We start from the raw sequence: 15,016 nt of genomic DNA on the forward strand, positions 1-15,016 counted from the left end.
TGAACTTCTAGTATAGTAAGGATCTGGCCTTATTTAACATAATTGAGGTGTTTAGCGAGGAGGTTTTTGGACCTGAACTAGACTAGCAGGTACAAGCAGGTATAATAACATCATTAAAAATGAAGTGTGTCGACCTCCACACAATTCAGAAGATTCGTGCTTCAGTCCACTTCACAGGCAGTGGGAAGTACGGGCGCACTGCCAGAGGGCGCCGCCAGAGGCCGCTAATCCACGGCGCCTCCGTCGGCGACAGACGCGCTGCGGCGCTCTCTTTCCTCTTGCTCACCTTAGCTTCCGCCGGAAGCGGTCCAGTCAGTGTTGTCCTCCAGTGTTTGGGTTCGCATTTTGTACTTGGTTCGGGGACCCTGTCTGGGTGAGGCTTGGCGGAGAAGCTAGGGAGTGAAACTGGAGGTTAAACCCGGGCAACGTGGACGTTCTGAAGTCGGAGGTCCTCCGGAAGCGACCGCCGGTGGAGGACCGGGTCCTGTTGGTGGTGAGGAGTCTTGTGGTCGGGGGCGCGGGGGTGTGTAGGGGTCGGCGAGAGGGGAGGCTGGGAGCGAGGGGACTGGTACTGACCGGACTCCGGCGGACACGGGGCTTAGCGAGGTCCGCCCCCCAGCACTACCCTAGAGCGGGCCCTCCAGGTGCACCCCTTGACACCTTAGGGCGGAAACTGGGGAGTTGCAGGAGAACCCAAGAATTTGGCCGCATTCCCCCAGCTGCCCGTTACGCCCTCGCAGTTTCCCTAACTGCCCATTATACTCACTCTCATCTGCCGGTAGTCTTCGGAATTCTGCCCCAGTTCTGATTTTTCACGTCTGTGGTTCACTAAGGGTTTGTGCCCAACTGCAGCATAGAGGAAGGGCCGACTCTATGCCCCTCAAAGTTAGTTTTCAAAAGACTTTAGTTCCTTCCTACTGGTAAAGCCGGTTTTTTAAATTACATTCTCTTCCCTACTCCCTCCCCACCCCCCGCACCCAGCCCCCCCCATACACATAGAAAAGCCTGTTGGTTAGCTCTTCACTAAAGGCTGAAACCGTGTTGGAGAAACAATGGAGAAAGAGAAGAAAGAATTACGTGATTTAGGAACTAACTTATTAAGTCGATCCTCACACCAGAAGTTAACAAGGTAAAATGTCAGAACAAAGCTAGAAGAATGTCACTGTACTACACAGACTAGAATAATGAGGAGTTTGACCAATTGCATTATTACAGGCAAGAATGAGAGAATTTTCTTTAATTTTTTTAAAAAGCACATATCCTCAACATTCAGTTCAGTGCATTTTGACAACTACATACAAGCTTGTAACCACTACCCTTGTGAAGATATAGAATATTTTCATCAACCAAGAAAGTTGCCCAGCCAATCCCATATTTCTCCTTCTCTATTCCTGAGCAACCGCCTTTTAAATTCTATCATCATAGATTAATTTTGCTGCTTCTACTGTTTCTTATAGATGAGGTCATAGAGAGTAGGTGTCTGGCTTCTTTTGATCGGCGTATTTTTAAGATTCATTCATGTTATTGCAGATATCAGTTGTTTGTTCCTTTTCATTGCCAATGATATTCAGACAGTCATGGGAATATACCACAATACGTTTGCAAGTTTGGGCTGTTATGATTGAAATGCTATGAACATTCTTATACAAATCTTATTTCGAACTTATGTTATTTCTCATGGGTAAATACTTGGAAATGGAAGTGGAATTGCTGGATAGTAAGAGTAAATGTATGCTTAACTTTTAAAGAAATGCCAGATGTTTCCAAATACCATTGGCATTTGTTATTATTAGTCTTAAATTTTAACCATTTTCTTGTATGTGTACTAGTATCTCATTGTGGTTCTATTCACATTTCCATGATAACTAAAGATTATGAGCATCTTTGCATGGACTTACTGGTTATATCTTTTTCTGTGCAGTTTGTGTTAAAGTCTTTTTTTCAAATTTTAATTGGGTTGTTTGTCTTTATTTTCACGTTGTAGGAGTTCTTCATTTATTCTGGGTATAAGTCCTTTGTGAGATACAGATATTTTGTGACTTTTTTCTCCTAGTCTATGGCTTACCTATTCTCTTATTGGTGTTTTTTGAGGGGGAGAGTTTTAAATTTTGATGAAGTCTACTTTATCAGCTTTTGGTTTAATGGTTGTTGCTTTTGTTTTTTTGCTTAAGAAACCTTTGCCTATCCCAGGGTCTTGAGGAGATACTATTCTTCTAAAAGCTTAATAGTTTTGGCTTTTACCTTTAGGGCACTGATATAGTTTTATGGCTCAGTGTACTGATCTGTTTTGGTAAATATTCCATGGGATCTTGAAAACAGTATGTTTTATGCTTTGGTAACTACAATAGTGTTGTAAGATACTCTGTGGCCTGATTAACTTTTTTACTTGCTCTATCAGTTACTTAGAAACAGGTATGGTTATCTATGACTATGCAATAAACCACCCAAAACTTAATAGCCTAAAACAATTTGTTATTTTAAAATATTTTTTGGTTATCACTACTATAACAAATCATTCTGAACCCTAGTGACTTAAGATGTTTCTTATTTCTTACAGTTCTGTGGTTTCATTGAGCTAAGCTGGGCACTGTTTGGCTTGGGATCTCACAGGTGATTGCAGTCAGGTGAATGGGTAAGGTCATCTGAAGGCTCCACTGGACCAGTGTTTTAACTTAGAGTAATGCCTTGAAGGTTCGACCATGTTGTAGCATGTGACAGATTTGCCTTCCTTTTTAAGGCTGAAATATATTCCATTGTATGTATGAACCCCACTTTGTTTATACATTCTTCCTCAGTGGGTGTTGGGGATGTTGTTGTTTCCACCTTTTGTCTATTGTGAATAAATCTGTTTTGAACATGGGTGTACAAATACCTGTTTAAGAGTCCCTCCTTTCTCTTCTTTTGTATGTATACCCAGAAGTGGGATTGCTGAATCATTTGATAATTCTGTTTAACTTTTCCCCACAAAGCATAAGTGAATTTAAAAAAGTTTTCTTCCTTTATATTATTAATGTTAACAGCAATTTATTTTTCTTTATTTTTAGTCTTAACACTTCCTTAACCTAAGTTCTTGGAAAGAGCAGTTTTTATTTTTATACTGTTTCATTTTACCAACATTTATTTCTCTTCTATATCCTCAGTCATTTTCCTTATTAAAAGATAGAATAAAATACTGCTGTGAACTATTAAGTTTTTATCTCATTGAATTTTTGTACTACTAATGTTTCATTACTTGAAAAATCTTCTAGCTCTTTATATTTATTTATTACCACCTGCTCTATTCTAATCTTGTTCAAGTCTTTATCAAATCATACAAAATTTTTTATCTGCACGTTTAAAAAACTTCAGGTATAATTGACATATTAGTTTCATATGTATAGCACAATGATTTGATATTTGTAGATATTGCAAAATGATCTCCACAGTAAGTCTAATTAACACCCATCACTATACATAGTTACAGTTTTTCTGATGGTGAGGACTTTTAAGAGCTACTTTCTAAGCAACTTTCAAATATGCAGTATAGTATTGTTAACTATAGTCACCATGCTATACAGTATATCCTCATGATTTGTTTATTTTCTAACTAGAAAAGACTATTTTAAGTTGATGAACATCTTCTAAAGCTCCACTTTTTTACTTTACCCAGTCCATGTTCAACGTTTTTGATATCACGTTTTACATCTTTTTCTGTTGTGTATTCCTTAACTAATTACTCTAGTTATAATTATTTTTATTATTTTTGTCTTATAAGTGATTAACTTACCACCTTTATATTTATCTTTACCAGTGAGATTCATATGTTCATATTGTTTTCATGTTACTAATTACTGCCCTTTATTTTCAGCTTAAAAAGGTCCCTTTAGCATTTCTTGTAAGGCCAGGTTAGTGGTGATGGACTCTATTAGCGTTTGTTTGTCTCGAAAACTCTTTATCTCTCCAATTCTGAATTATAATTTTGCCAGGTAGTTTTCTTGGTTGGAACTTTTTTCTTTCCTTTCAGTACTTTGAATATATTGTACCACTGCCTTCTGGTCCACAAAATTTCTGTTGAAAAATCTGCTGATTGTCTTATTTGGGTTTCGTTGTAACAAGTTTTTCTGTTGTTCCTTTTAAGAACCTCTCCTTTTCTTTACCTTTTGACATTTTAATTATAATGTGTCTTGGTATGGATATGCTTTGTCGCGGAACTTTATGCCTGAGCCCCGCGTCCACGGCGGATGAAGAATAAGTCTACCAAGACATGATCGGCTTGGGGAGGAAAGGTGGCCGATCTCTCAAAGGAGAAGGGCCCTGAGCCTTTTCCTCCATGGGCTTTTATTAGGTTCATTCACACAGGAATACAGATAAAGCTCATCAATCATCATTAGGCAGTAAGGGTTAAACAATACGTGATTTACAGAGAACTTTGAGGGCTTATTCTGAGTTACAGCCAGTCAGTTAGAGGGCTGTAAAACTTTAGGCGCCAGACTCATCTCAGGTCTGGACCCTTATCTTTTAAGCTGAGGGTATAAATTAAGTAGGTTTCACAGGATTGTATCTATTTTTTCTTAGGCCTGATTCCCCAGGGGATCCGCCCCTCCCAGCACAGGACTGCACTGCCCTCTGTTATTGCTTCAGGCTTAAGTCAGGCAAGGGAAGTAAGGCAGCCAAGAGATTAGGAGACTTCCTGCAGACAGAATGAGGACTCAGGCTATTTCAAAGCCGAGGGGCAAGGGTCCATCACCCCCTTTTTCTATAGTCCCCCTAGTCCTTCCCTGTGGGCCTCTTCCGTGACCATGCCTGTCTTAGGTTGATCCTCCCTTGAGGAATCTTACCCGTCATTGGCTAACTGGCCAAGCTCAGGGCCAAGCAGGGTGAAGTGGGCAGAGGTGGCACACCTGCCAGGGAGATAAGCATTGTCTCCTTTGTGGCCTATGGTCCCAACTCTGACTCAGCCTTAACCTGAGGGGGGTTATAGCTTCTGAAACCAGGCAGGGTGGTTCCCAACAATGCTTAACTTCGGGATATTGCCAACATTTGAAGTAGCTCCACCATTTTATATTTCCAGCAATGCACAAGGGTTCCATTTCTCCATATCCTAGCCACCACTTGTTATTATCTGGGGGCGGGGGGAGGTTGTTTTTGTTTTGTTTTTGGTAATAGCCATCTGAATGGGTATGAAGTGATAATTTCATTGTGGTTTTGATTTTTATGTCCCCACTTACTAGTGATGTTGAACATGTTTTCATTTGCTTATTGCACATTTTTATGTCTTCAGATCCTTTGTCCATTTTTAATCATGTTGGTTGTTTTTTGTTAAGTTGTAGGAGTTTCTGTGTATTCTGGATATCAATTTTTATCATATCTATAGTTTGCAAATTTTTTCTTCCTTTCATGGTTTATATTTTCACTCTATTGATAGTGTCTTTGATGCACATTTTTAATTTTGATGAGGTCCCACTTATTTTTGTTGTTGTTGTTGCCTGTACTTTTGGTGTTGGGTACAAGAAAACATTACAAAATCCAATGTCATGAAGCTTTCCCCCATGTTTTCTTCTAAGAGTTGTATAGTTTTAGCTCTTACATTTAGGTCTTTGATTCCTTTTGAGTGAATTTTTATATGTGGTATAAGGGTCCAGCTTTAAGACTTGCATTTTTATTAAATGGTCACAAACTGGATATGAATAGAATGTGGAATTTACTGGTGTTAGAAATGTAATGATAGCCGCGGATATAGATGAGACACTTGTTTTATACTATTGACATTAAAAAATGTTTTGGGAGTTCAGAGTAGTCTTTATGTGGTTCTCAGTAATGGCAGTTCTATCATTTAGTTGTAATTTTGATCTGGTCTCTTGCGGAAGCAAGAACAATGTTTACATATTCTGGCATCTTGACTGGTAGTCTGAGATGAATTGTACTTATTTGTAAAAGATCAAGTGAAACATCACTGAAATTTCATGCTAGGTATAATTTTTCACTTTCCTCAGGAATTGAGGAATGATCTGAAAGCAGCTTTGGATTAGATCAATCAGTAATACTTCAATGAACTTTGTGGGTGATCAAGAACCCAGAGAGGCAGACACACAGAAAGATTTGAAAGTTCATGAAGAAAACACCACAACTGAAAGTTAGAGGTAATCGCTGCACCCGTCTTACCTCATTCCACATCATACCTTTCATTCCCTGGAGCAAATAGCTGAGTTCATCCAATCGCTCAGTTTAGAGTACACTGTTTTCGGTTATTACAAAGGCCCTTCTTTCATTTCATGCTTTCATTTGTTCACTCCTTTTTTCCACTCACATTTCCCTACTTCCTTACCTCAAAAGTAGTCATTCTAATATTTTTGTTGTGCATTGTTTTGTTGGTGGTCTTCTAAAACCAGTAGTGTTTTGTGTGTCTGTGGTTTTGATTTACATAAATGGCATTGTACTGTGAAATTCTTCATTCTTTTGAAGAGTTTTTTACTTTTTTTAATACTTTGAACTGTTTCTAATATCTATCCTTGATGCCTTATGTATATCTAAACCTTTGCTTTTAATTGCTAATAGTTCATATCCTGCCTTTTACCTCTGTTCCCCCGTAATGACGGACAACTAGGTTGCTCCCAGCTCCCTCTCACCACAAACAGCTTTGTGATGAATAATCTTGTACATCACCTCTGTGGACTCAGAAGTGGGATTGCTGGGTTTATATAATTTAATTTGTCTAAGTACTACAAGGTTGCTGTCCAGAATGGCAGGACCAGTCTGTTCCCCACCAGCAGGGTGTGTCTCACATCCCTAATCCCTGTCAACACTGGGCAGTCTTCTGCTTTCTAATTTTTACCAGTGTGTCGAATATGGAATAATATATACAATCTGAATTAATGTTGAATTATTCAAATATCTCGCTTGAGCAAACAATATGGCTTAATTTAAAGCTCTTAATGCTTAATAAAATGTAAATTGTTTTCTTTTTCCTTTCATTCCTGGCTGTTGCACATGTTGACATCATAGTTGAGGAGGATATCCTTTTAATTGTACCCCCTTTCCCTACCCCAGTATCTGTCTAGAAATGTCATTGGAATAATTGGTATGAGCAACAAGTTCTGGGCTTTTGTTCCCCCTTTCCTTTTCTTCAACAGCTGTAGTGAGAAATTCACATGCCATACAATTTACCAATTTAAAGTGTACAAGTCAATAGTTTTTTAGTATTCATGGGCTGGTACAGTTATCATCACAATCCAGTTTTAGAACAGTTTTGTTCCCCTGAAAAGAAATCTCATGTGCATTAGCAGTAACTCCTCTTACTCTTTCTTCTGTATTTTGAATCACAAAAATAACATGCATTTGCAATTTAAGTGGCAAATTTGGGGCAGGGGTGGTGGTTAATTATCTAGAAATTCCATCAGGTTTTTAAATAGACATTGAGTCTGTGTAATAAGCCATGGTTGGACTGGTGTTGATAATATATCTATTCAGTTGTTGCTCTGTACTAATGAGCAGGAACATTATTTTTCTTCAGGCATTGGGAGAGTCTTTAGGGAAAGGTGATAATCATAAAGACATGGACATCATCACCAAATTCCTTAAGGTATGTACTTCTAAGCTAAGTAAAGAAAACACTTTGGTTGGTTAGTAACTGTTTTTATAATTTTGGATTGTCAAGGGTTAAAAACTGGGAAGGGAAAGCTCAATTAACATTTGTGGCATGTGCATTATGATTTTGCTATGCACTTGGATATAGAAGTTAATCAAAGATAGCATATATTTATATTTTTCTGGCACTTTTTTAAAAAGCTGACTTATTAATAGAAACACAAAGAATAGAATTACAGCATTGGAATAAACATGAAGTTTGGGGAGTTCTACATTTTTAAAAAAGACTCTACAAAGTAGCGCACTGATGGGAGAGTTCTAGAAGCTTTTATGAGGGGTAATGACAGTAAGGGAAGGAAGACATTAGCAGTGTAAAAAGCAAACACATCAGTAACTTTTCAGAGACTATTCATTTTCTCAGTTCTACAGACAGCTTATTCTTGCTATGATAGGCTCATTCCATCTCTCTTCATAGCATTTCTGTCTTTAGTAAATAGTTTTTGTAGAGTGTTTGCAAATTCCAGATTTATTTACAAATTATTTGTGTTCAGGCCATGAGATTTAAATGCAGTAAATACTTTTACTTGCATTTACAGTTTAAATGTAGCATATCAGTCATCCAGGTTCCAAGTCTGTTGAGGAAATTTTATGAAACTAGGTAGGGCATGGAAACTAATTATCAACTGAAGATTTCTGTTAGGGTGACAGCCTCTCCTGACATAGGATTGCACAGGGAATGCCACTTGGCCGGGGGAGGGGGGGTATGTTCTCCTCAGCCTTCCCTGTTTATCTGCATCTGGAAGGATGTTCTGTGTACAGGTAAACCTGAGGGGCACTGCAGTAGTTTGTAGTTTTCTGGAGTGGGGTAAGGAGAGGGTATGGATCATTGTTACTTTTTTTCTTTCCTTTTCCTTTAGTTAGGCTTTTTAGTGGGAATTTTTAATTGAATTATTTCTCTTACTGCAAAAGTAGAAAGTCAAAATACTATAAAAATAAAATATACTTGGGGGAATGATTAAATATCACACTACATATGGTATTATGGCTGATAATCTAGTAGGGGTGAATTTTATGTAATAGAAAATCTCTATCAAATAGTTATTTATGTAATTTGGTAATTCTTTTTAGGGGAAAGTGGATTATCTTTGAGCTAGGAATATATATAGAATAGGGAAGTTAGTGAATTACCAAAGGCACTACTTTAAAACATACATGACAGAATGAGGAGGTATAGTTTATTAATTAAATATTGGTAGATGATACTGTAATCAGTTGAGAAATTTACTCTTAAGAATGATAGTGTACTGTTTTGTATGTTAGTGAACTTTTAAACTTGTTCAACCACTTGGCATTATAGTCTAAATTCACCCATTCTCTCTACAGTTCCTTCTTGGTGTTTGGGCTGAAGAATTGAATGCCAGAGAAGATTATGTGAAAAACACAGTGTGCAGGGTAAACTGAACAGTGCTACACAGAAACAGACAGAGTCCTATCTCAGATGTTTCCAGAAAGCTACGGAAAAGGGTGAGGTTTCTCAAAAAATGCTTTTATTAGCTGATTTTTAAAAAATAGAATATATAAAATCAGACTAAATGTAGTAACTACACACAGTAACTTCCAAAATTAGTTAAGCTTTTTCTTTTCTAGAATTTTCCTGCTGGTATTAAAGAACCCATAATAGATACTATTAAATTCATGTTGCAGAGAGAATATGTGAAGCTATGTTACCATGCTGTCCATTGGAACTATGGTTTGAGCCTATCTAGGTTGCGTACATAATACCTTCATTTAGTGTGGGAGTGTTTTACATAGGAGATTTAAGAGTAAATGTGAAATGAATTAGCAGTAAAAAAAAACCCTCTTATTTATGTATTGTCAGCATTCAGTATTAAAACTTTCAGACCACTCTGTAGTATTTTTTAGTCATTTTTAAAGTAGGTGTAAAGATTCTTCACATCATGAACTGGATATAGACAATGTTCATTTCATGAGTGGGGCTGAATCAAAGTTTGCAGATTGTTGGTTATAGCCTGGAACAAATTTTTCCACAGAAACAATGTCGTGGAGATACAAATACGTACTACTCATAATATAGCTAAAGGGTTGTACTAATGATACAGTGGAATCTTACTGCCCTTTATACGTGTTTCTATGAGAATATGTTCCATGTCAGCCTGCCAGCGTTCGTCTCTCCCATTTCAGGACCGCAGCAGTAGCAGACCCCCTGTTGGGGAAGACTTGCCCCTCGCTCCCTCCTGAATGGGCCCTGGGAGGCGGTGGCCTGGGGAAAGAGCTCTGGTGCCCAAGCGCTGCTGGGGTGGAGTTCAGAAAGGGGAGAGTGGAGGGCTGTCAGTTGGTGGAGCGGAATGAGAGAGAAGGGCCTAGTGCACCAGTGGTGGAGATGGGAAATGGGACGCTGCTTGGTGGGCCGTGAGCTGAGGGTGAGGAGCAGGGCTTCTGGTGGCTGTGCCTCCCAAGAGAGCAGCAGTGGGGAATCTCGGTGCAGCAGTTCCAGGTAAGTGGACGGGCTCCTAGAGAACAGCAGGAATGCCATTGCTTCTTCCTGTGCTGTGTGTATCTGTGCTCAGAAGGGACTGCTGGCCTTCCCAGGTGACTGGGTGGTCTCCTTGATCAGAACCTCATGCCGATGAGGCTAAACTATTGTATTTACTCCCTCTATATGAGAGGCAGTTAAGTTTATTTCTTTTTTTTTAAGAGGGAGAGAAATGTTGATTTGTTGTTCCACTTAGCTGTGCATTCATTGGTTGGTTCTTGTGTGTGCCCAGACCAGGGATCGAACCCACAGTCTTGGATTGTCTGGACGACACACTAACTGAATGAATTATCCAGCCAGGGCCAAGAGCCAGTTAGTTTTATCAAAGAAAATGTTTTTGCTTTATGGATATAAACTATATTTTTGGATAGTTTCTTTTAGTTGCATGCTGCTTTACTGAGGATAGCATTGGAACAGATGGATAAGGTCACCATCACTGCAAAAGAATTTAGATCGTATGTCTTTCCTCTTGTAACACTTCTCATTCTCATTTTTGAGAATCAGGTGAAAGTTTATGTTGTATGAACTGCAGAAAGAACCAAGAAACTTTAATAATGCATTTGGACAGTTTTATTTGGAAATTTAGGGAAACTAATATTGAGAATTTTATCATTTAATATCCAGTGTTAAAGTTTACACACATGGGGATCAGTGATAAAAATGTGTATACACCATTTTAAAATTAAGCTTTGAGAAAATTGAGTAGAACAAGTTCAATTTTCTTTTTAGAGTAGAAATGATATTTCAGTTAACCTATTTTTAGTGCCTGCTTTTTTTCAAAAATAATTCTACATATCAATCACTTAAGCGTTTGACTTTTTAAATTAAATTCTCCTTAATTTAAAGAGGCCTGGCTATACACAGGCTTCTCTGAAACCCTCGGGGTCTTTTAGAATTTCCTTGCTTTCTATTTTGATTTTCTTCTTTTCCTCGTTCGCAAGTCACCAGGATTGGTTTAGAAAAAGAGCCATCTGTCTTCATTGGTTTCTGTCTTTATGTTTTATAGCTTTTGCAATAATTTAAGGTTCTAGTGAGGTGGGAGGTTTGTGGGTCAGGGTAAAGCAATCCCATGCTCTAGCTGATTCAAGAGCCAGTATTTATTCTGTGTTTACACCCCCACTGTGAGCCTATGTAGTAGCCCAGTGTGCAGAGCCTCTGCTGCTGTCAGAGGTCTGACTGCTGTGCAGGGAGTGGGCACCGTTTCAGGTTGGATTGTGAGGAACTAGTCAGCCTCTGTGTTCTGTGTGACCACCTGTGGAGAAGACCAGGTAGAAAGGAGATCCAAACTAGAGTGTTCTGTCAGTACATCAAATTACCTGCCTGGTAATTCCAGATCAAAATGCAGTACTATTCAGTATACAGAGGCTGCAGAGGAATGCTTGTCTTTTTACTCCCAAGGTTAGCTTTGGTGTCTGTTTTTCCATGGACATTTGTGGTCCTGGGCAGGGCAGTCAGTCATCCCATATTTTAATTTCTTTTGTAAGGGGAATGGTAATATTTTCAACATGTTTAAGAGATGACTGAAAATTACTTCATAAAGAACTGTGAAATACTTGAAATAAAAATTTGGACCCAACACAATATTTCTGCTCTTCTGATCTCTTCTGAATCTTTCTTTTTAGGCTAATGATGCTTATCTTCAGATGGCCTTTGGAAATGCCCCTTGACCCACTGGTGTCACTATGGTTTGTATCTGTGCCAGAATGGGTAGGGAAAAGATGTTCTCCAAGCATGTTGCACATGTTTTCAGCTATTTTCAACCTTTTTCATCTCATGGCACACATACACTAATTACTAAACTGCAGCACACCAAAAAAATGTATTACATTTTTTTGGTGATCTGTCCAAAAAAATAGGTATAACTTTGATTCATTCACAATGGATGGTGATTGTTGTGTTGATTGTTGTGTTGACTGTTGTCATTTTTCTAAAATTTTTTCATTGATTTTTTTCTGGGGCGTGGGCAGAGAAACATCGATTTTTTTGTTCCATTTGTTTATGCATTTATTGGTTGCTTCTTGGGTGTGCGCTAACTGGAGATCAAAGCCCCAACTTTAGTGTATTAGAATGATGCTCTAACCAACTGAGCTGTCCTGCCACGGCCAGCTGTTGTCATTTTTTTATTTGACAATCTTAAGAAAAAAGAGGTCAGTGACCCTGACTAAATAGGTAGTGCATGTTTTAAAAATTGAAGCACACTGATAGAAAAATCACTGTTTTAAATGATGAAACAGAGCAGAAATATAATCAGGTAAGCAGTTTGGAGAGAGAAACTTATCTGGAGATTAGTATTCTCCAATTCCAAAACTGTAAACTTTGAAAACAAATGGATTATCACAAATAAGACATAGCATAATAGGATGTAAGTCTAGTCCTTATAAATACTTCTGTTTAAGACATTTTCACTGAATAAAATAAAAACTTCCTCAGCTTCATATGTGATGCAAGAAAGTGTGATGGGTTGTGTTTTAATTATGTTAGCACTGAAATAAGACTATTGTATTTGCTGTGGGAGTTTCGTGAAGAGCAGCAAATTTAGAGTATTTTGTGGTAAATTTCATTTTGTTACTTTTAAGGTAGATTTAACATCTAGGATAAAAGGTATGAATAGTTACAATTTGGCTTTAATGAACATAATTTTTTTTATCCTCACCCGAGGACATGCTTATTGATTTTAGGGAGAGGGGAAGGGAGAGAGAGAAAGAGGGAGAGAAACATCGATGTGAGAGAGAAACATTGATGTGGGTGAGAAACATCAGTCGGTTGCCTCTTGCATGCCACTGACTAGGGAATCAAACCCACAACACAGGCATGTACCCCAACCAGGAATTTAATCTGCCACCTTTTGGTTATAGGATGATACTCCAACCAATTGACCCACACCAGCCAGGGCTAATGAACATAATTTTAAGTAATGTATAACAACACTTCTGTACACAAATAGCTGTATTGGTTAAATGTTTCTTTTTAGTGGGAAAAAAAATCAACTATATTCTTAACTTTTGCCAGATTGTCAAGAATCTTAGGCTGTGGCTGTATAATGACTTTTGCTGGATGTTAATTCTAAAGCTTGAAGATGATACTCCAGAAGTTTACTTAAAATTTAAATTCACTTAAAATGCATAAAGTGCTTTCAGATTTTGTGCCAAAGAACAATCATTACCATATTTATGACTCATCTTTTGTTTGTATTTCAATTTCAAGTGGTAGATATTAATTTATGTTAAGCTTTATGCTTTATTTACATATATTAGCATTTTAAAAAGTGATTTCAACCTGAATCCCTGATATGAACTGTAGAATTTATAGAGTTCAGATATACTTAGGAAAATTTTAGGACAGTTCCATTTTATTAATAACCACCAGTGACTGTATTGAAGGCAAAAAGCTTTTAGTTGGGAAAAAGAAAAAAGATGTTTGGCTTTAACAATAGGAAACAATTTCCAATGATTAAATTTGCTGATTGTGTTCAGCTCTACCCTGGTCAAAGCTACAGTATGAAAAGAGTTCATATAATTAGGTAAATTGTCTTAATTAAAGAGCATTTCCTTTTTAAATAATGGTACCTCCCCATAAACTGATTTTATTTTTTAAAGTATAATTCGTGTTTATTTCTAAAGCTTTCTGGTTTGTATTGGAAACTACATAGTGATCTGTCCTCCTTCAGTTGTTCGTCCTTTTTAACTGTTACCTTCCGGACAGGGCAAGCACAGTGTGAAGTGTCAGCCAGTGCTTAGGCTCAGTGTTGTTGGAGTCACGGTAGCTCATTGTTACTTTAAAGGAATGTGGTTCCAAAATTGCTCCATCTTCCTTTTTTTTTTAGTATGAGCAGCCAAAATCTTGATTGTATTTTTTAAAGTGGATACTTTATAATACTATATTTTTAAAGTATTAGTACCAAATTTTTAAAAATTGACATTGTGTAAGGCTAAATAAAAATCACAATTTGTGATCTGTGTACAGCTCAAGGCAAAAGAATGCTGCCACCCCCATGTTAGAGTTTTATGACATTTTTGGTTACAGTTAACTGAGTGATTTACTCAACTGTCCTTAGAATCTCCTTGTTAGTTTGGTATTAGGTGAGGTTGATTTGAACTATCCTAGAAAAGGGACAGTTTAAAGATGTTACTTGAAGTTTAAGTCTGATGTTGACAGACCTTTTCTTAAAGAATCATAGGCCTTTGTCACAACTACTTGCCCCTGCAGCTGTCGTGTGGACACTGCCTGTGGCTGTGATCCCTAACACCTCCTTTATATCAGAGGCCAGTGGCCATAGTTTGATGACCCCTGATAAATGCATAAACCCAAATTTTTTCTATGTTATGATATTTGCTGTGGAGTTAATTGCAAAAGTCATTTAATGGGGTAATTGTTTCTTTTTAAATTGACATAGAACATACCAACAAGCAATGTAGTATGTGAAGTGCTTACACATTGAGCTTAATTGTTAAGCTCATTGATTCTTGATATGTGTAATATGTATCAACATGTAAAACAAAATCTAAAGTATAGAACATTTCTAGCAGCACCCCAGAAGTTTCCTTCACGCCTTTTCCCAGCCCGAATCCTCCCTCCAATCAGAGATAGCCATTATTCTGACTTGTGTCATTATTGGATAATTTTGCTTGTTTTTGGACATCATTTTAATGGAATCTTGCAGTGTGTGGAATAATTTTTTTATTTAGGAATACTGGTGAGCAATATCTGTTTTATGAAATATGGTAGGAAACTGATGCGGATCTCGGCCCGCGGGATCCGTGTGTTGTGGCTGCCATGGACAAATTCACATGGACTACCGAGTCCTGTGGAGGAAAAGGGATGGCACAGCCACTCTCAAGAGGAGAGCACCCCGACCCTTGCCTTGACAGGCTTTTATTCCTTTTCTGGGCACATTACATT

At 37.9% G+C, this 15,016-nt stretch overlaps 1 long non-coding RNA gene across 7 annotated transcripts in view; it reads left to right on the forward strand.

The window, feature by feature from the left end:
• The first annotated feature begins 279 nt into the window (after positions 1-279).
• The window catches only part of LOC112322816 (uncharacterized), a 47,522-nt gene continuing 32,785 nt past the window's right edge, over positions 280-15,016 (forward strand). For 2 of the 7 annotated variants that reach the window (XR_008426635.2, XR_008426636.2), the window contains exons 1-5: positions 280-493; positions 5,973-6,119; positions 7,490-7,558; positions 8,947-9,087; positions 11,740-11,802. This is a non-coding gene — a long non-coding RNA (uncharacterized lncRNA). Of the gene's footprint in view, positions 494-999; positions 1,130-2,557; positions 2,633-5,972; positions 6,120-7,489; positions 7,559-8,946; positions 9,088-11,739; positions 11,921-15,016 lie in introns of those variants that run through there. The other 5 variants (XR_008426639.2, XR_008426637.2, XR_008426638.2 and 2 more) reach the window with 5 other exon arrangements.

The sequence above is a fragment of the Desmodus rotundus genome, chromosome 4 (genome assembly GCF_022682495.2).
Source record: "Desmodus rotundus isolate HL8 chromosome 4, HLdesRot8A.1, whole genome shotgun sequence".
Classification (NCBI taxonomy): Eukaryota; Metazoa; Chordata; class Mammalia; order Chiroptera; family Phyllostomidae; genus Desmodus; species Desmodus rotundus.